A 22,259-nucleotide genomic window follows, 5' to 3' on the forward strand; every position below is an offset into this window, starting at 1 on the left:
ATAGGCTTGTGTTGAGTAGATGAAGAGAAAAAAAAGGTGGCAGAGTGAGAGTGAGAGGAGCGATTGATGTCGGAGGTTCGGCCGGCCTGGGTCTTGGGGATGGAAATGGTTGGGTTTCGCTGATGGTGGTGATGGGAGAAGAATGATGGGCATGTGTTAAGCAGATGAAGAGAAAAAAAAGGTGGCAGAGTGAGAGTGAGAGGAGCGATTGAAGTCGGAGGTTCGGCCGGCCTGGGTCTTGGGGATGGAAATGGTGGGGTTTCGCTGATTGTGGTGATGTGAGAAGAATGATGGGCTTGTGATGAGTATATGAAGAGAAAAAAAAGGTGGCAGTGTGAGAGTGAGAGGAGCGATTGAGGTCGGAGGTTCGGCCGGCCTGGGTCTTGGGGATGGAAATGGTGGGGTTAGCTGATGGTGGTGATGGGAGAAGAATGATGGGCTTGTGTTGAGTAGATGAAGAGAAAAAAAAGGTGGCAGAGTGAGAGTGAGAGGAGCGATTGAGGTCGGAGGTTCGGCCGGCCTGGGTCTTGGGGATGGAAATGGTGGGGTTTCGCTGATGGTGGTGATGGGAGAAGAATGATGGGCTTGTGTTGAGCAGATGAAGAGAAAAAAAAGGTGGTAGAGTGAGAGTGAGAGGAACGATTGAGGTCGGAGGTTCGGCCGGCCTGGGTCTTGGGATGGAAATGGTGGTTTTCGCTGATGGTGGTGATGGGAGAAGAATGATGGGCTTGTGTTGAGCAGATGAAGAGAAAACAAAGGGGGCAGAGTGAGAGTGAGAGGAGCGATTGAGGTCGGAGGTTCGGCCGGCCTGGGTCTTGGGGATGGAAATGGTGGGGTTCGCTGATGGTGGTGATGGGAGAAGAATGATGGACTTGTGTTGAGTAGATGAAGAGAAAAAAAAGGTGGCAGAGTGAGAGTGAGAGGAGCGATTGAGGTCGGAGGTTCGGCCGGCCTGGGTCTTGGGATGGAAATGGTGGTTTTCGCTGATGGTGGTGATGGGAGAAGAATGATGGGCTTGTGTTGAGTAGATGAAGAGAAAACAAAGGTGGCAGAGGGAGAGTGAGAGGAGCGATTGAGGTCGGAGGTTCGGCCGGCCTGGGTCTTGGGATGGAAATGGTGGTTTTCGCTGATGGTGGTGATGGGAGAAGAATGATGGGCATGTGTTGAGTAGATGAAGAGAAAAAAAAGGTGGCGGAGGGAGAGTGAGAGGAGCGATTGAGGTCGGAGGTTCGGCCGGCCTGGGTCTTGGGGATGGAAATGGTGGGGTTCGCTGATGGTGGTGATGGGAGAAGAATGATGGGCTTGTGTTGAGTAGATGAAGAGAAAAAAAAGGTGGCAGAGGGAGAGTGAGAGGAGTGATTGAGGTCGGAGGTTCGGCCGGCCTGGGTCTTGGGGATGGAAATGGTGGGGTTCGCTGATGGTGGTGATGGGAGAAGAATGATGGGCTTGTGTTGAGCAGATGAAGAGAAAAAAAAGGTGGCAGAGTGAGAGTGAGAGGAGCGATTGAGGTCGGAGGTTCGGCCGGCCTGGGTCTTGTGGATGGCAATGGTGGTTTTCGCTGATGGTGGTGATGGGAGAAGAATGATGGGCTTGTGTTGAGCAGATGAAGAGAAAAAAAAGGTGGCAGAGTGAGAGTGAGAGGAGCGATTGAGGTCGGAGGTTCGGCCGGCCTGGGTCTTGGGGATGCAAATGGTGGTTTTCGCTGATGGTGGTGATGGGAGAAGAATGATGGGCTTGTGTTGAGTAGATGAAGAGAAAAAAAAGGTGGCAGAGTGAGAGTGAGAGGAGCGATTGAGGTCGGAGGTTCGACCGGCCTGGGTCTTGGGGATGGAAATGGTGGGGGTTCGCTGATGGTGGTGATGGGAGAAGAATGATGGGCTTGTGTTGAGAAGAAGAAGAGAAAAAAAAGGTGGCAGAGTGAGAGTGAGAGGAGCGATTGAGGTCGGAGGTTCGGCCGGCCTGGGTCTTGGGATGGAAATGGTGGTTTTCGCTGATGGTGGTGATGGGAGAAGAATGATGGGCTTGTGTTGAGCAGATGAAGAGAAAAAAAAGGTGGCAGAGTGAGAGTGAGAGGAGCGATTGAGGTGGGAGGTTCGGCCGCCCTGGGTCTTGGGGATGGAAATGGTGGGGTTTCGCTGATGGTGGTGATGGGAGAAGAATGATGGGCTTGTGTGGAGCAGATGAAGAGAAAAAAAAGGTGGCAGAGTGAGAGTGAGAGGAGCGATTGAGGTCGGAGGTTCGGCCGGCCTGGGTCTTGGAGATGGAAATGGTGGGGTTTCGCTGATGGTGGTGATGGGAGAAGAATGATGGGCTTGTGTGGAGCAGATGAAGAGAAAAAAAAGGTGGCAGAGTGAGAGTGAGAGGAGCGATTGAGGTCGGAGGTTCGGCCGGCCTGGGTCTTGGGGATGGAAATGGTGGGGTTCGCTGATGGTGGTGATGGGAGAAGAATGATGGGCTTGTGTTGAGCAGATGAAGAGAAAAAAAAGGTGGCAGAGTGAGAGTGAGAGGAGCGATTGAGGTCGGAGGTTCGGCCGGCCTGGGTCTTGGGATGGAAATGGTGGTTTTCGCTGATGGTGGTGATGGGAGAAGAATGATGGGCTTGTGTTGAGCAGATGAAGAGAAAAAAAAGGTGGCAGAGGGAGAGTGAGAGGAGCGATTGAGGTCGGAGGTTCGGCCGGCCTGGGTCTTGGGATGGAAATGGTGGGGTTCGCTGATGGTGTGGGAGAAGAATGATGGGCTTGTGTGGAGTAGATGAAGAGAAAAAAAAGGTGGCAGAGGGAGAGTGAGAGGAGCGATTGAGGTCGGAGGTTCGGCCGGCCTGGGTCTTGGGATGGAAATGGTGGGGTTCGCTGATGGTGGTGATGGGAGAAGAATGATGGGCTTGTGTTGAGTAGATGAAGAGAAAAAAAAGGTGGCAGAGGGAGAGTGAGAGGAGCGATTGAGGTCGGAGGTTCGGCCGGCCTGGGTTTTGGGGATGGAAATGGTGGTTTTCGCTGATGGTGGTGATGGGAGAAGAATGATGGGCTTGTGTTGAGCAGATGAAGAGAAAAAAAAAGGTGGCAGAGTGAGAGTGAGAGGAGCGATTGAGGTCGGAGGTTCGGCCGGCCTGGTTCTTAGGGATGGAAATGGTGGTTTTCGCTGATGGTGGTGATGGGAGAAGAATGATGGGGTTGTGTTGAGCAGATGAAGAGAAAAAAAAGGTGGCAGAGTGAGAGTGAGAGGAGCGATTGAGGTCGGAGGTTCGGCCGGCCTGGGTCTTGGGGATGGAAATGGTGGGGTTTCGCTGATGGTGGTGATGGGAGAAGAATGATGGGCTTGTGTGGAGTAGATGAAGAGAAAAAAAAGGTGGCAGAGTGAGAGTGAGAGGAGCGATTGAGGTCGGAGGTTCGGCCGGCCTGGGTCATGGGGATGGAAATGGTGGGGTTTCGCTGATGGTGGTGATGGGAGAAGAATGATGGGCTTGTGTTGAGTAGATGAAGAGAAAAAAAAGGTGGCAGAGTGAGAGTGAGAGGAGCGATTGAGGTCGGAGGTTCGGCCGGCCTGGGTCTTGGGGATGGAAATTGTGGGGTTTCGCTGATGGTGGTGATGGGAGAAGAATGATGGGCTTGTGTTGAGCAGATGAAGAGAAAAAAAAGGTGGCAGAGTGAGAGTGAGAGGAGCGATTGAGGTCGGAGGTTCGGCCGACCTGGGTCTTGGGATGGAAATGGTGGTTTTCGCTGATGGTGGTGATGGGAGAAGAATGATGGGCTTGTGTTGAGTAGATGAAGAGAAAAAAAAGGTGGCAGAGGGAGAGTGAGAGGAGCGATTGAGGTCGGAGGTTCGGCCGGCCTGGGTTTTGGGGATGGAAATGGTGGTTTTCGCTGATGGTGGTGATGGGAGAAGAATGATGGGCTTGTGTTGAGCAGATGAAGAGAAAAAAAAGGTGGCAGAGTGAGAGTGAGAGGAGCGATTGAGGTCGGAGGTTCGGCCGGCCTGGTTCTTAGGGATGGAAATGGTGGTTTTCGCTGATGGTGGTGATGGGAGAAGAATGATGGGGTTGTGTTGAGCAGATGAAGAGAAAAAAAAGGTGGCAGAGTGAGAGTGAGAGGAGCGATTGAGGTCGGAGGTTCGGCCGGCCTGGGTCTTGGGGATGCAAATGGTGGGGTTTCGCTGATGGTGGTGATGGGAGAAGAATGATGGGCTTGTGTTGAGTAGATGAAGAGAAAAAAAAGGTGGCAGAGTGAGAGTGAGAAGAGCGATTGAGGTCGGAGGTTCGGCCGGCCTGGGTCTTGTGGATGGAAATGGTGGTTTTCGCTGATGGTGGTGATGGGAGAAGAATGATGGGCTTGTGTTGAGTAGATGAAGAGAAAAAAAAGGTGGCAGAGTGAGAGTGAGAGGAGCGATTGAGGTCGGAGGTTCGGCCGGCCTGGGTCTTGGGGATGGAAATGGTGGTTTTCGATGATGGTGGTGATGGGAGAAGAATGATAGGCTTGTGTTGAGTAGATGAAGAGAAAAAAAAGGTGGCAGAGTGAGAGTGAGAGGAGCGATTGATGTCGGAGGTTCGGCCGGCCTGGGTCTTGGGGATGGAAATGGTTGGGTTTCGCTGATGGTGGTGATGGGAGAAGAATGATGGGCATGTGTTAAGCAGATGAAGAGAAAAAAAAGGTGGCAGAGTGAGAGTGAGAGGAGCGATTGAGGTCGGAGGTTCGGCCGGCCTGGGTCTTGGGGATGGAAATGGTGGGGTTTCGCTGATTGTGGTGATGTGAGAAGAATGATGGGCTTGTGATGAGTATATGAAGAGAAAAAAAAGGTGGCAGTGTGAGAGTGAGAGGAGCGATTGAGGTCGGAGGTTCGGCCGGCCTGGGTCTTGGGGATGGAAATGGTGGGGTTAGCTGATGGTGGTGATGGGAGAAGAATGATGGGCTTGTGTTGAGTAGATGAAGAGAAAAAAAAGGTGGCAGAGTGAGAGTGAGAGGAGCGATTGAGGTCGGAGGTTCGGCCGGCCTGGGTCTTGGGGATGGAAATGGTGGGGTTTCGCTGATGGTGGTGATGGGAGAAGAATGATGGGCTTGTGTTGAGCAGATGAAGAGAAAAAAAAGGTGGTAGAGTGAGAGTGAGAGGAACGATTGAGGTCGGAGGTTCGGCCGGCCTGGGTCTTGGGATGGAAATGGTGGTTTTCGCTGATGGTGGTGATGGGAGAAGAATGATGGGCTTGTGTTGAGCAGATGAAGAGAAAACAAAGGGGGCAGAGTGAGAGTGAGAGGAGCGATTGAGGTCGGAGGTTCGGCCGGCCTGGGTCTTGGGGATGGAAATGGTGGGGTTCGCTGATGGTGGTGATGGGAGAAGAATGATGGACTTGTGTTGAGTAGATGAAGAGAAAAAAAAGGTGGCAGAGTGAGAGTGAGAGGAGCGATTGAGGTCGGAGGTTCGGCCGGCCTGGGTCTTGGGATGGAAATGGTGGTTTTCGCTGATGGTGGTGATGGGAGAAGAATGATGGGCTTGTGTTGAGTAGATGAAGAGAAAACAAAGGTGGCAGAGGGAGAGTGAGAGGAGCGATTGAGGTCGGAGGTTCGGCCGGCCTGGGTCTTGGGATGGAAATGGTGGTTTTCGCTGATGGTGGTGATGGGAGAAGAATGATGGGCATGTGTTGAGTAGATGAAGAGAAAAAAAAGGTGGCGGAGGGAGAGTGAGAGGAGCGATTGAGGTCGGAGGTTCGGCCGGCCTGGGTCTTGGGGATGGAAATGGTGGGGTTCGCTGATGGTGGTGATGGGAGAAGAATGATGGGCTTGTGTTGAGCAGATGAAGAGAAAAAAAAGGTGGCAGAGTGAGAGTGAGAGGAGCGATTGAGGTCGGAGGTTCGGCCGCCCTGGGTCTTGGGGATGGAAATGGTGGGGTTTCGCTGATGGTGGTGATGGGAGAAGAATGATGGGCTTGTGTGGAGCAGATGAAGAGAAAAAAAAGGTGGCAGAGTGAGAGTGAGAGGAGCGATTGAGGTCGGAGGTTCGGCCGGCCTGGGTCTTGGAGATGGAAATGGTGGGGTTTCGCTGATGGTGGTGATGGGAGAAGAATGATGGGCTTGTGTGGAGCAGATGAAGAGAAAAAAAAGGTGGCAGAGTGAGAGTGAGAGGAGCGATTGAGGTCGGAGGTTCGGCCGGCCTGGGTCTTGGGGATGGAAATGGTGGGGTTCGCTGATGGTGGTGATGGGAGAAGAATGATGGGCTTGTGTTGAGCAGATGAAGAGAAAAAAAAGGTGGCAGAGGGAGAGTGAGAGGAGCGATTGAGGTCGGAGGTTCGGCCGGCCTGGGTCTTGGGGATGGAAATGGTGGGGTTCGCTGATGGTGGTGATGGGAGAAGAATGATGGGCTTGTGTTGAGCAGATGAAGAGAAAAAAAAGGTGGCAGAGTGAGAGTGAGAGGAGCGATTGAGGTCGGAGGTTCGGCCGGCCTGGGTCTTGGGATGGAAATGGTGGTTTTCGCTGATGGTGGTGATGGGAGAAGAATGATGGGCTTGTGTTGAGCAGATGAAGAGAAAAAAAAGGTGGCAGAGGGAGAGTGAGAGGAGCGATTGAGGTCGGAGGTTCGGCCGGCCTGGGTCTTGGGATGGAAATGGTGGGGTTCGCTGATGGTGTGGGAGAAGAATGATGGGCTTGTGTGGAGTAGATGAAGAGAAAAAAAAGGTGGCAGAGGGAGAGTGAGAGGAGCGATTGAGGTCGGAGGTTCGGCCGGCCTGGGTCTTGGGATGGAAATGGTGGGGTTCGCTGATGGTGGTGATGGGAGAAGAATGATGGGCTTGTGTTGAGTAGATGAAGAGAAAAAAAAGGTGGCAGAGGGAGAGTGAGAGGAGCGATTGAGGTCGGAGGTTCGGCCGGCCTGGGTTTTGGGGATGGAAATGGTGGTTTTCGCTGATGGTGGTGATGGGAGAAGAATGATGGGCTTGTGTTGAGCAGATGAAGAGAAAAAAAAAGGTGGCAGAGTGAGAGTGAGAGGAGCGATTGAGGTCGGAGGTTCGGCCGGCCTGGTTCTTAGGGATGGAAATGGTGGTTTTCGCTGATGGTGGTGATGGGAGAAGAATGATGGGGTTGTGTTGAGCAGATGAAGAGAAAAAAAAGGTGGCAGAGTGAGAGTGAGAGGAGCGATTGAGGTCGGAGGTTCGGCCGGCCTGGGTCTTGGGGATGGAAATGGTGGGGTTTCGCTGATGGTGGTGATGGGAGAAGAATGATGGGCTTGTGTGGAGTAGATGAAGAGAAAAAAAAGGTGGCAGAGTGAGAGTGAGAGGAGCGATTGAGGTCGGAGGTTCGGCCGGCCTGGGTCATGGGGATGGAAATGGTGGGGTTTCGCTGATGGTGGTGATGGGAGAAGAATGATGGGCTTGTGTTGAGTAGATGAAGAGAAAAAAAAGGTGGCAGAGTGAGAGTGAGAGGAGCGATTGAGGTCGGAGGTTCGGCCGGCCTGGGTCTTGGGGATGGAAATTGTGGGGTTTCGCTGATGGTGGTGATGGGAGAAGAATGATGGGCTTGTGTTGAGCAGATGAAGAGAAAAAAAAGGTGGCAGAGTGAGAGTGAGAGGAGCGATTGAGGTCGGAGGTTCGGCCGACCTGGGTCTTGGGATGGAAATGGTGGTTTTCGCTGATGGTGGTGATGGGAGAAGAATGATGGGCTTGTGTTGAGTAGATGAAGAGAAAAAAAAGGTGGCAGAGGGAGAGTGAGAGGAGCGATTGAGGTCGGAGGTTCGGCCGGCCTGGGTTTTGGGGATGGAAATGGTGGTTTTCGCTGATGGTGGTGATGGGAGAAGAATGATGGGCTTGTGTTGAGCAGATGAAGAGAAAAAAAAGGTGGCAGAGTGAGAGTGAGAGGAGCGATTGAGGTCGGAGGTTCGGCCGGCCTGGTTCTTAGGGATGGAAATGGTGGTTTTCGCTGATGGTGGTGATGGGAGAAGAATGATGGGGTTGTGTTGAGCAGATGAAGAGAAAAAAAAGGTGGCAGAGTGAGAGTGAGAGGAGCGATTGAGGTCGGAGGTTCGGCCGGCCTGGGTCTTGGGGATGGAAATGGTGGTTTTCGCTGATGGTGGTGATGGGAGAAGAATGATGGGCTTGTGTTGAGCAGATGAAGAGAAAAAAAAGGTGGCAGAGTGAGAGTGAGAGGAGCGATTGAGGTCGGAGGTTCGGCCGGCCTGGGTCATGGGGATGGAAATGGTGGGGTTTCGCTGATGGTGGTGATGGGAGAAGAATGATGGGCTTGTGTTGAGCAGATGAAGAGAAAAAAAAGGTGGGAGAGTGAGAGTGAGAGGAGCGATTGAGGTCGGAGGTTCGGCCGGCCTGGGTCTTGGGGATGGAAATGGTGGGGTTTCGCTGATGGTGGTGATGGGAGAAGAATGATGGGCTTGTGTTGAGCAGATGAAGAGAAAAAAAAGGTGGCAGAGTGAGAGTGAGAGGAGCGATTGAGGTCGGAGGTTCGGCCGGCCTGGGTCTTGGGGATGGAAATGGTGGTTTTCGCTGATGGTGGTGATGGGAGAAGAATGATGGGCTTGTGTTGAATAAATGAAGAAAAAAAAAAGGTGGCAGAGTGAGAGTGAGAGGAGCGATTGAGGTCGGAGGTTCGGCCGGCCTGGGTCTTGGGGATGGAAATGGTGGTTTTCGCTGATGGTGGTGATGGGAGAAGAATGATGGGCTTGTGTTGAGCAGATGAAGAGAAAAAAAAGGTGGCAGAGTGAGAGTGAGAGGAGCGATTGAGGTCGGAGGTTCGGCCGGCCTGGGTCTTGGCGATGGAAATGGTGGTTTTCGCTGATGGTGGTGATGGGAGAAGAATGATGGGCTTGTGATGAGTAGATGAAGAGAGAAAAAAGGTGGCAGAGTGAGAGTGAGAGGAGCGATTGAGGTCGGAGGTTCGGCCGGCCTGGGTCTTGGGGATGGAAATGGTTGTTTTCGCTGATGGTGGTGGTGAGGGAGGGACGACGGGGAGATGGAGCTGACGAAGAAGGTGGTGGTGTTGAGTTTTGGGGGTGGCGGCCGGCTAGGATAGGTTAAGGGTTTTGGTAGAGCCGACGAAGAAGGACGAAGGGTTTTGATTATTGGGCCGGGCTTCAGCTAATTAGATTGGGTTCGGCCCATTAAAAATTTATAATTTGTTAAACAAAATTTTTATTTATATATATTTAAATTAATTAAAATTAAATAATTTAAGTTGAAATTTTTTTTAAAATATTATTATAATCATATAATATTAATAATTAGATTATTTTAGATAATAAATTAGATATATATTAATAATAATATGCATAATAAATAAATTATATACCTGTTCTATATAATAAGTATGTAGAGAATGAAAATTCTTCGTTTTAATATTTTTTTCTATTAACTTTAATATAATATTTTTTTATGTATTCATCATCGTTAATTATTAGTCTTTCTCTCTTTACAATTAGCATTATATTATATATATAATGCATGTATGGTATTTATGCATAATTATTTTGTTATTGTTTTGAATTGAATTTTTTTGGATATGTTTTTCGTAATGATGGATTGCTTTAATTGGTGATTATTAACTTTTGTTTTATTTATTAATTTGTGTATGTGTAGATGATGAGGAAAGCTGTCATCCGAATTGATAATAGATCTGGCAATCTTATTCAAATAAGAACTTTCAAGTCTCGTTGTGAAAGATATCAAATTATTGGAGTTTTAAGGCCTCGTTCTTCTGAAGATATATCTTTAACTCGAATTTTAGTTGATACCATTGATGATCGGATCAATGTTATTTTATTCTTTGATTTTAAATATACATTTTCTATAGTTGGAAAATTTGACTATAGACATTTAAAAATAGAGAATTATAATAATGGCAAGTTGATGATCAAAATAGTTTCTGAAAATCGCCGCTCCGATAAAATGTGGTAAGTAACAAATTTTCTTCTTAATTCTTATTATATATATATATATTTCCTAAAATTTCTTATTATGCATGTTTCAAAGAAAATTTATATGTGTTTGTCAAATTTAATCTAAATTTGATTTGTAATTTGGCTTGGTTTTTTGTTTGTTGGTCATCTTAATAATAATAATAATAATAATAACAATAATAATAATAATGTTTGTTCAATAATAATGTGTGTTTGAATGAAATTTCTTGCTTAAAAAAAGAAAAGAGAAATTTTGTCAATTTAGAGAAAGTTCTTATAATCAATACGCTATTTATTGATATATTTTTTAATTACAATTGCTCTTTTTTATTTTGTTTCCTTATTAACTTTTTTCTTAATTGTTACTTCTTTCATCTCGTGTTTTTCTCTAGTGAAAGAGAGAAGAATGAGAAGATCACAAAAACGAGGTAAGTAACATTATTATTATTATTATTATTCCCTAAATATATAATTTTAACATTTTTTTTTTTTTTTTTTGTGTTTTTCAATTTTATCTACCAAAGCAATATTAATCTTGATTATCTAAAGATAGATGAGAAGATCCCAAAAACACCGTAAGCAACTTCTTTTTTCTTACGTTATTTTTTTTAGGGGTGCTCGTTGGTCGATTTTGGCGGGTTGGGTGAATTTTTGACAAACCCAAACTCATAATCGGGTTGGTATTTTTCAACCCGTAACCCACCCAATTAAAAGAATTGAAGTTCAACCCACCCGCCCAAACTTTTTTTTTCTAAAAATATCATTTTTCACTAATATTTTTTATTATTTTATTTATTTTTAGTTTGTATTTAAAACTAAAATTATTGTTACTTTAGAATATAAAGTCTTTTATAAAAAAAAAATTTGAATTTAGTTTTATATATGTATAATTAATAATTAAATAAATATAAAATTATAAAAAAGTAGTTAAATCCTTAATTGGGCGGGTTGCCAAAAATTCCAACCTGTCCAATATAATAATTTGGCGGTTTGAAATGAAGGTCAAGTTTTTTGGGTTACATTTTTTGTCGGTTTTTTTGGATTGATTTGGACGGTTTATTCAGGTTGGGCGGGTTGCAATTTTTTTGCACACCCCTAATTTTTTTTTCCAAAAATAAGTATAATATTATAGTTATTTATTTATTTCTTCTCTTGATTATTATTCCTTAATTTTCATCATCAGCCACAATAATATTGATGTTGGTTCTTGGGAAAGACTAAAGAATTTTATGAAGAAATTTTCTAAGAAATCCTCTACAGACAAACAAGTGCCTCTACTATATGAATTGAGGTACATTAGTTTATACATTCATATATTTTTTTTTGGATCAATTTTACTATCTCTTTATCTATATAATTAATTAATTAATAATATCTTTAATTTATCTTTTGTTTTCAGGTACAATAATAATCTTTATCATATTTAAAAGAGACATTATAGACTGAGTTTGATTCATTTGTTTCCTAAATATTTTTTATTATTTATGTTTTCTTGGATGAAAATTATATTGTCTCCAAAAAAGTTTATTGTAGAAAATCTTATCAACTTTTAGCCACCAAAAAATTATTATAGGAATAATGTTAATTTTCTCCAATCAAGTTAATTTCTCTTTTAAATAAGAGAAGTTGGACATCTCTCCCATAGTGAAGAGATTTGAGTCCCACCCAAATATCGAATGGTTTTAGCCACCTAAGGCGAGGGTAATCAAAATCTACAAAATTTCAATTAAATATAGAAAACAAGCAAATAATTTTGGGATGTTATAAATACTTCAGTATTTTGTAATCTTTTTCGCTCTCTTAATAAAGTCTCCATTCGACCCCTTTCAGATTGAATTTGTGCCAAAGTGTCTCTCCTGGAAAACATAGAATATTGGTACAATATATAAGTAAAAAACACCTAATATTTTAAAAAATAAATATCCAAATACCAATTTACCATTAATGTTAAAAAAAACTCACATGAATTTTGTCAATTCAACTTTTTTTTCTTCATTTATTTTGCAGTTGTTTCTCATTTTCGTTTAATTGTCATTTCCCAAGAAAAAAAAAAAATTTAACATATAAAAATAATAACATTCACTACATGTCACTAAATGAATGATAATATTAAACTTTTTGTGGCACTAAATGAATGATAACATAAAAGGTTCCAATTGCTTAAATTTTTTGTGGCACTAAATGAATTGCCAAAATAGAAAAATATACAAAATAAATAAATAAACACTACTCTAAAATCAATTAATAATAACAATAATAATAATAATAAAATTAGTTAAGTAGTTATAAATTTAGAAATAAATACAATGAGACATATAACATTGAATAAACAATACTAAAAAAATTGTAAGGACAGCCAAGCCAAGCCAAGTCACCACACCACAATCATCTACTAACAATTCATTCTTTTCACATGCCTATTTTATATAGAATATTTATATTTTTTTATTTTTTTTATTTTTGTTTCCTTCACAAGTTCTGAAAGTATATTTCACTTATTTATTTATATTCAATTTTCTTATGCATAGAGAGAGCAACGTATTTTTTTTTATTTATGTTTTCTTTACCCAATTGATGCATGCATTTGCTATCAATAAATAAATCTCCATGACAAGCTCACACTACAACAGAAAGGACTATTAGAGGAAGAGTGTGACAGTCAGAATCCCGTGATCCGTAAGGGGAAAGACCGGGTAAGCTGTGCAATCCCACACCGCCTGGGGAAGGTCAAGTGGGATGATTCTAAGACTGTGTAGGTATGGGACTACACAGTTGAAGAGGGGCTTAAATGGATTGATGGGTACTACCTATATCAGGAAGATGCATCTTCTTTTCGGTAGCCCATCACTTAAGAACTCCATGGTTAAGCGTGATTGGCCTGGAGTAATCTAGGGATGGGTGACCTCCTGGGAAGTTTTCCTAGGAAGTGTGCGAGTGAGGACAAAGCACGCTGGAAAGACTTGTCTTGGTTTGTAGGGCCAGTCGTCATTCCAGAAAGCAGCCATAGTGACGTGGGGCGTCACATAATGGTATCAGAGCAATGCCAAGGTTAGAGTTCCTGTAGACTGGCTGGGTATGTACACACATCACCGAAGATAAGCTCGACTCACAGTTTGGTAACTATTTATGTGGTTACATGTATAATTGTGTAAATGTGATATATATGCTTTACCTGTGTGCATGAGATATTATGTTGAGCATGTGCCCTAAAATATCATATCTTCAGCAAATGTGTACTGATTAGTACTGAGATTGCTGGCACCTGCTTATTAGTATGGTCGTTTATGAGTTATTATGTGATACATGCTGAGTGCTGAATGCTATGAACATGTATCTGATTGTGAATATTGAATGACTGTGGAACGTGGTAATTGTCTGTTGTTCTTGGACCGTGAGGCGGCAAGAGGTTTAGTTATTACTACCTGACTGGCCGTATTGGTTATTATTGTTTCAGTAAGGTATCAGTGACAGAATGAACCCAGAACAGACAGGCACTTCGGCTGGCCAGAATGGTCAGGGTCAGAATAATGATAGCAGTCAGGGTCAAGTGAATGACCAATCTCAAGTTCCACAGCCAGCACCTGCAAACTGGCAGCAGTTGTTTAATGATTTGCAGGCTATAGTGTTGAAACAGGGAGAGGAGCTTCGTTTCCTAAGACAGCAACACGTGCCAGTGGTAGCCAGTGTTGCAGAGGCACCTTCTGTGTCGGTGCCAGTTATTGGGCAACTGCCTGGGGTTGAAAACAGGTTGGAACCTCTTTATGAGCGGTTCAGAAAACAACAACCTCCTGTGTTTGAAGGCAGTGCCGATCCTACCAAAGCTGAACAATGGATGAGCATGCTTACCACTATGCTTGACTTTATGAGGGTAGTTGGTAATGAGAGGGTGGCCTGTGCTGCCTATATGTTTCGGGAAGATACCGGATTTGGTGGGAGGTGGTTGGTCAGACTAAGGATGTTAATCTCCTGAGTTGGGAGGAATTTCAGACATTGTTCAATGAAAAGTACTACAATGACGCCATTAGAGCGGCGAAGGCTGATGAATTTATGAGGCTACTTCAGGGAAACTTATCAGTGACCGAGTATGCCTTAAGGTTTGACCGTTTGGCCAAGTTTGCCAAGGAGCTGGTACCCACTGATGGGACCAGGAGAGAGCGTTTCTTACAGGGGCTACAGCCTAGGTTAGCCCGAGATGTGCGCATCACCACTGTGGCAGGAGTCACTACTTATGCACAGGTGGTGGAGAAGGCACTTACAGCTGAAACTGCAGAGATTAAGATCTGGCGTGAGAGTGCAGCCAGAAGGGATTTCAGGAGGCCAGGTCCTCCATTTATGGGTTCTGGTAGGGGTGTTGGCCCCAGTGATCAGAAGAGGAAGGTTCCTGACACCTTCCCAGTTCCAGGTCCTGACAGGAGACCTCGTGGTATTACAATAGGTCGTCCTGGGGTAGTGAAGCCTGGAAGTCCTATCCCGAGTGTCCTAGATGCAAGAGGCATCACTTGGGAGAGTGTAAGGCAAGGGCCTGCTTCTCTTGTGGGGCAGTGGGTCATTTTAAAAAGGATTGTCCTAAGGCGAGAAAGGAAGAACCCAGGAAGGCAGACAGCTCGGCCCCAGCGCGAGTGTCTGCATTGACTCAGGCAGAAGCTGAGGCTTCCCCCTCAGTTGTTACAGGTCAGCTTCTTAGTGCAGGAACTGTTTATAATGTATTGATTGACTCAGGTGCTACACATTCCTTTGTTGCTAGTAGTGTTATTGATAGATTGTGTAGACCTTGTGATTTCCATGCTGTGGGGTTTGGTACCTTGTTACCCACTGGGGAGCTGGTTGTTTCCAGGAGGTGGGTCAGATCTTTGCCAGTGATAGTAGAGGGCAGAGAGTTGTCAGTGGATCTTATAGAGTTGGTTATGACTGACTTCGATATGATACTGGGTATGGATTGGTTAGCCAAGTATGGGGCAACCATTGACTGCAGGAGGAAGATGGTCACCTTTGAACCTGAAGGTGAGGATCCTTTTGTATTTGTTGGTGCTGTGCATGGACCTCGTATTCCTATGATTTCGGTATTAAGGGCTAGGGATTTATTGCAAGGGGGCTGCATTGGATTCTTAGCCAGTGTGGTTGATACCACCCAGGTCGTGCCAGTGAGACCAGAGGATACTAGACTTGTATGTGAGTTTCTGGATGTGTTTCCAGAGGATTTGCCAGGGTTGCCACCACACAGAGAGATTGAGTTCGTTATAGAACTGGCCCCAGGAACAGAGCCAGTGTTTAGAGCACCATACAGAATGGCCCCAGCAGAGTTGAAAGAATTAAAGGTACAGTTGCAAGAGCTGTTGGATTTAGGTTTTATCAGACCTAGCTTTTCACCTTGGGGTGCGCCAGTTCTGTTTGTGAAGAAGAAAGATGGTTCTCTAAGGATGTGTATAGATTACAGAGAACTGAACAAGCTGACAATTAAGAACCGGTATCCTTTGCCAAGGATAGATGATCTGTTTGATCAATTGCAGGGTAGGACGGTATTCTCTAAAATCGACCTTCGATCTGGTTATCATCAATTGAGGGTTAAGGAGGGAGACATACCGAAGACCGCTTTTCATACCAGGTATGGGCATTATGAGTTCCTAGTTATGTCATTTGGGTTGACTAATGCCCCTGCCGCTTTTATGGATATGATGAACAGGGTGTTCAAAGATTATCTGGACCAGTTTGTGATCGTCTTCATCGATGATATTCTGGTATATTCTCAGACTGAGTCAGAGCATGAGCATCATCTGAGGTTGGTTCTACAGAGATTGAGAGAACACAGATTGTTTGCAAAGTTCAAGAAATGTGAATTCTGGTTGTTTCAGGTGTCCTTCCTTGGGCACATTGTCAGTAAGGAGGGGATTAAAGTGGATCCATCAAAGATTGAAGCGGTCAGAGATTGGCCAAGGCCAAAGAATGCTTCTGAGGTTAGGAGTTTCCTTGGATTGGCAGAGTATTACAGACGTTTTGTGGAAGGATTCTCAAAGATTACTACTTCGTTGACTGAGTTGACACGCAAGGGTCAGAAGTTTGTGTGGTCAGACAAATGTGAGAACAGCTTCCAAGAGTTGAAACAGATATTGATTACAGCTCCAGTGCTGAGTCTTCCGACAGACCAGGAGAAGTTTGTGATATACTACGATGCTTCTCATCAGGGTTTGGGCTTTGTCTTGATGCAATCAGAGAGAGTTATAGCTTATGCTTCTCGTCAGCTGAAGGAGTATGAGAAAAAGTATCCTACCCATGATCTAGAGTTGGTAGCGGTGGTTTTTGCTTTAAAGATATGGAGACACTATCTCTATGGAGAGAAGTGTGAGATTTATACAGACCACAAGAGCCTGAAGTACTTCTTCACCCAGAAGGACTTGAACATGAGGCAAAGGCGTTGGCTGGAATTAGTGAAAGATTATGATTGTGAGATTTTGTATCACCCAGGGAAAGCTAACGTGGTAGCTGATGCTTTAAGCCGGAAGAGTCCGGGACAGATTCATGGTATTAGGTTGATAGCCAGAGAGTTAGCTGATGACATGACCAGAGCTGGTATAGAGTTGCTGGTGGGCCACTTAGCCAATGTTACGCTACAGTCTACGCTGCTAGAGAGGATTAAAGAGGGTCAGTTGGGTGATCCACAGCTGATCAAGATTAGAGAGGATGTCTTGGCTGGAGCATCCAGAGATTATACAGTGTCTGATTTGGGGTTATTGAGATACAAGGGACGGATATGTGTTCCGTTAGACACTACGTTGAGGCGGGAGATTCTGGATGAATCTCATACTACACCTTACTCTTTGCATCCAGGCACCACGAAGATGTACCAGGATGTAAGATTATTGTACTGGTGGCCAGGGATGAAGAGAGATGTAGTAGAGTATGTGGCTAAGTGCTTAACATGTCAGCAGATTAAGGCTGAGCATCAGAGGCCGGTAGGGTTACTGCAGCCTCTGGATATCCCAGAGTGGAAGTGGGAAGACATCACAATGGACTTTGTGGTGGGCTTGCCCAGGACAGTTGGACAGCACGATTCCGTTTGGGTGATAGTGGATCGCTATACCAAGTCAGCTCATTTTCTACCAGTGAGGACTACTTATACTGTTGACCAGTTTGCAGATCTCTATGTAAGAGAGATCGTGCACCTCCATGGAGCTCCTAGGTCGATCGTGTCGGATCGGGACCCTACATTCACTGCCAAGTTCTGAAAGAGTTTACAGACGGCCATGGGTACACGACTGAAGTTCAGTACAGCTTATCATGCTCAGACAGATGGGCAATCTGAGAGCACGATCCAGATATTAGAAGACATGCTGCGGGCATGTGTGCTGGACTTTGGTGGATCATGGAGTAAGTATCTGCCTTTGATAGAGTTCTCCTATAATAACAGTTATCAGTCTACCATTGGTTTTGCACCTTATGAGATGCTATATGGTAGGAGGTGTAGATCTCCTATTCATTGGGATGAGACAGGTGAAAGGAGATACTTAGGTCCTGAGGCAGTTCAGAAGACCACTGAGACTATTGAAAAGATTAGAGCTCGGATGCTTACTTCTATGAGTAGACAGAAGAGCTATGCAGATCCCAAACGCAGGAACGTGGAGTTCCAGGTAGGAGACTATGTTTTCCTTAGAGTCTCGCCATGGAAAGGGGTGAGAAGGTTTGGGAAGAAAGGCAAGCTGAGTCCCAGGTTTGTAGGTCCATTTGAGATCCTGGAGAGGATTGGTCAAATGGCTTACAGGCTAGCTTTGCCTCCGGCGTTGTCGGCCGTGCATAATGTATTTTATGTATCTGCTCTTCGAAGGTATGTATCTGATAAGAGTAATGTTTTGAGTTATGAAGATCTGGAGCTTGAGCCAGATCTCTCCTTTGAGGAGCAGCCTGTTCAGATACTTGATCAGAAGGATAAAGTCCTCAGGAACAAGACAATACCTTTGGTTAAGGTATTGTGGAGGAACAGCAAGGTCGAGGAGGCGACCTAGGAGCTGGAGTCTGATATGCGGAGTCAGTATCCCGAGCTGTTCAGGTAAATTTCGAGGACGAAATTTCTGTAAGGAGGAGATAGTTGTAATGCCTCGGATTCCCTATTATGGTTAATGGCTGGATTAGTAGGCCGGGAGGGCCATAACTGTTTAATTATGCCATTAAATGTGTTTATGCATGTTTATGAGAATTATATTATCATATGATGCTAAATGCATGCATGTGAGTCCACATATGTTTACAGGGGTATTATGGTAATTTGGCCCGTTGATGGTATAATTGAATATTTGTTGTATGTTAATGATATATTGTGAGACCACATTATAATATGGATTGGTTCGAGAATTTCGACATGAGACGATCCTTATACATGATTTATCGGTTTGGTCATAACAGGTTTGAGCTCGGGGCTCGGGGTGAGTCTCGGGGTGATATTAAAGGTTATAGCGTTACCGGGGATTTTAGGGTAACGGGTTATGAAATATTGGTGTTTGAGGATATTAAGATTAGTGGGAATTGAGAAGCGTTAATTATAATTAACGGGTTTAGCGGAATGTACCAATTTTGCCCTTAGGGTGGCTTTGGAGGCTTAAGATGACATAAGAGCATTTTGGTCTTTTTAGGGAGGATATATATATGATGTTTAGTGGCTGAAGGCTGTGGAATAAAACAGAACAAAAACAGGGGGTTTGCCTCTTCCTTACCCGTACCTCATCTCCTTCATTGCTCCTTTGGTGGTTTTGTGTTCTTGGTGATAATTCAAGCTAGGGGAATGATAACTCTACAAAATAAAATTATTTTACCACTTTTTTTGTGTTAATTGTTGCTTAATTCTTGAGATTTTAATTGATTTACTAAGTTTTTAAGTAATTTTGAATTTATTAGTCTTATCATGATTTTATATACTTTTATGTGTTTTTATAGTTATTTTGTTGTAAAATGTTATAGTTAATTATTTGAATTATTATTGTTAAGTTAGTGGTAAAAAATGTTGTATTATTGAACTTAAATATAAAATATAAATTATGTTATAATTAATATTTTCAAAGAGTTAAATTGATTTATTTTATAGTTGAAAATATTATATTATGATTTATTTTATATTTATTTTGTAGGGAATTTATGCTCTTGAAAAGAAAGAAAAATAAAGAAAAATTGTGGCATTTTCAAAAAAGAAAAGAAGAAAAGTGGCAAATGGCCAATGCCACCAATACTCCATTCAACCAAGGCCCAATTCGCCAGGCCCATGCACAATGCCAATCAGCTTCCCCATGCCACTCACGCCTGATGCAACATCACACCTCCGGCATCAATGAAGTTGCTCCTGCCACCTCACGCCTGGCTTTCTTTTCCTTCAGCATCAATCAGCAGCTTATCTCTAGCAGGTGACCATGCCACCCAAGTGCGGCCTAGATTTTGGGCCCAACTCCTCCGAAAGCCCATGCCTCCAATTCAAGCAAGCTAACCCATCAACTCCACCTCTCCAGCTGCACCACAAAGCATCACACACCTACCATTTCTCCAAATGCCAACTGCCAGCTTCAACATCAACCATACCCAACGAGCTGCCTTTTGTGCATTTTGAGCCCAACAAAATCACTTTTGTTCCACTTGTCCCCTATGACAAAAATGTCAATTTTTTACCATATTTTCTACATATTTTACCCCAAAACATCATAATTATACCTTATAATTTACCCCTATTTGCCATATTATAATTAATTAACTTAATTTAATCAATTTAATTATTTTAATTCTCATTTTTTGGCTATAAATAAGGGAGTTTGGTGTCATATTTTTGAAGGAGGTTACTATACCAAATTCTACACATTTCAAAACCTCTATATTCTCTTCTTCTTCTTCTTCTTCTTCTTTTTGGTTATTTTCTATGTATTTTTAGAGGAAATTTTGGGGGTTTCTCCTCCAAATTTTCCTATTTATGTTTGTAATTTTTAGTTTGTATTTGCTATTTTAGTTATGTGTTTCTAATCTTTTTAAGATTATTAAGGTGATGATGAAACATTATGTAACTAGATAGTATTTATTTTGTATGTTGATTTCCCATTTTGTGCAATAAAGTATATGGAATTTTCTTCTTCAAATATTTTCTTTCATCTTAAATATCTTGTATTTTAGATTGTTAGAACATATTTACACTTTGTTCTTCATTAGTGCATAAACATAATATTCTTTGTGTAAGATGTGTCATTAAATTGTACACATCCATGCTTAGAACAAAAATATTATGTTTTGCCTTATAAATAATGTTCATTGATTTATTTGTTATTTCATTAGATTGATTTACACTAAATGCTTTGAAATTATAATTTTGAAAAGTGAAGAAAACTCCTATCTTTTTATAAGAAATTTGTGTTTAAAATTATAAATCTTTGTGGAAAATGATAGTTTAAATTATTTTAACTATCACTAAAACTTGGGAATCAATATACTAATAAATATTATTAAACTTACACTTTGTGGATTCTAGTATCTTAATAATTTTTTCTTTTAACACTTATTTTCAACTCATTATTGCTTTATTTTTATTCTCTTAAATAACTTTATTTTTCAATCTTTTATTTTATGTTCATAATATTAAAACTCATCAATCTTTGGAGCTAGGTTAGAATTTATTATTTTTGATTTAAAATAGTATCATTTTCGATTTTAGACAACTCCCTTGGGTTCGACATCCTTGCTTACACGATCACTATTCTATATGGACGATTCGTGTGCTTGCGATATATAAATTTTTAAATATACCCGTTTTGGGTCCATCAGGGAACTTAAGAGCTGGATTGGAGACTTGTTTTAGCTTGTGTGGGAGGTCCAAAATCAGTTCTAAGGGGAGTTTTAGCCACTGGTTTTTATGCCTGCTCTATTTTGCTTATAGTTTTTAGTTCATGGATTTTGATGTGGGGAGTGAGGATTAAAGGGAGTTTTTATATTGTATTGATTGGGGTTTAATGTGAGTTAGCTAAGGTAGTTATTTGGGGGTTCAATTACATGTTTGGAGGAGGTTTTATGGTGGTATGAGAGGCTGGTTTGAGAGGAAAACGCACAGGGGGAAAATCTGGTTTGTGCGTGGGCTAGTTGCTGAATTGGGCTGGGTGCCGCGGCACAGCTTTTGTGTGCCGCGGCCCATGCGCGTCAAGAAGATGGGGGCTTCTCTGTTTGGGGGCGTGCCGCGGCACGGCTTTTGGGGGCCCCGGCCCAAGATGCCAAATTTTGCTAAAAGTGATTTTTAGCTTAGGGATTCAAACCATAGGCCTCGGGGTTGGACCTAGTACCCGGTTGGGTAGTTTTTGAGGTCTCGGGGGCTGGGATTTGGTTTGGGAACTCTCAGTTATCATTTTTATTAATGAATCCTATATTTTGGTTATGATCAGGTGACCGTCGAGGAATTTAAATATTGATCGTTCTCAGGGGTCGTTCATATAATTATTCTCACTCGAACCAGAAGTAAGAAAACGGTGTTTGAATACAGTTGCACCCTGTATAGGTATATGACATGCGTGGTTTGATACTTGAGGCATGTTGGTTGATATATGTGGACAGGGACCGACTCTAAAGTCGAGAATCATGCATTGAATGGCTCTATGGCATTAATGACAGACCGACCCTAAGGTCAAAGAACTTATAAGCGCTTGCCTGGTCTACGACTAGATGTTTATGGCCAAAGTATATGACCTCGATGACTGTTTGTCACACGGCCAAGGGACGTTGTCCATGGCACGACTCTAGGGTCGGGACGAAGGTTATGTTGGTGACCATTCACCATACACCTGTCCTAAACAACCTATGAATGATTCACTTCTCAGTTAAGCCCTGGTGACCCTATTGTCACACGGCTAGAGGGAGTGATGCTCATTATTGTGACTTTTGGCTATTGTCACCTATTTATTGGACTGATAGTCTTGAATGGTTATTATGATCGTTGATGATATTATATCATGTTTTATTATGTTTTCTTCCTGGGCCTCGGCTCACGGGTGTTGTGTGGTGCAGGTAAAGGAAAGGAAAAGCTTGGCCAACCCTGAGTGGAGAGCTTGGGTGATGTGATGTACATACAGGGCCGCTTGACCGCCACGGTCAGAAAGTTCTCAGAGGGACTAGGGGTTTACCATATTTTTGCTGCTTAGGCCGGCGGGGATTGTATATTTGGAACTGTAGCAACTCTTTTGTAACTTGAACTACTTGTAAACATTTTAAAAAGGCTCATGAGCAGTTTATTTATTTAATGAAAAGTGCCATTTCCTTTTTACTGGTTTTATACCTTAACCTGTTAATGACACCTAGATCACGTTTTAACCAAAGGACTCGGGTAGCGGGTCAAATTTCCGGTTCACCGATCACCGTAACTGTTCTGGGGTAGCCAGGGCATTA

At 43.5% G+C, this 22,259-nt stretch overlaps 1 protein-coding gene across 5 annotated transcripts in view; it reads right to left on the reverse strand.

Moving 5' to 3' along the window:
• Positions 1-11,425: 11,425 nt before the first annotated feature.
• LOC133805170 (uncharacterized) overlaps positions 11,426-22,259 on the reverse strand; it is a 20,756-nt gene continuing 9,922 nt past the window's right edge. For 4 of the 5 annotated variants that reach the window (XM_062243276.1, XM_062243271.1, XM_062243275.1 and 1 more), the window contains exon 14: positions 11,426-11,734. The gene's annotated coding sequence lies outside the window, so the exon portion shown is untranslated. Of the gene's footprint in view, positions 11,735-18,885; positions 19,492-22,259 lie in introns of those variants that run through there. The other variant, XM_062243272.1, reaches the window with a different exon arrangement.

This window comes from Humulus lupulus, chromosome X, assembly GCF_963169125.1.
Source record: "Humulus lupulus chromosome X, drHumLupu1.1, whole genome shotgun sequence".
Taxonomy (NCBI): domain Eukaryota; kingdom Viridiplantae; phylum Streptophyta; class Magnoliopsida; order Rosales; family Cannabaceae; genus Humulus; species Humulus lupulus.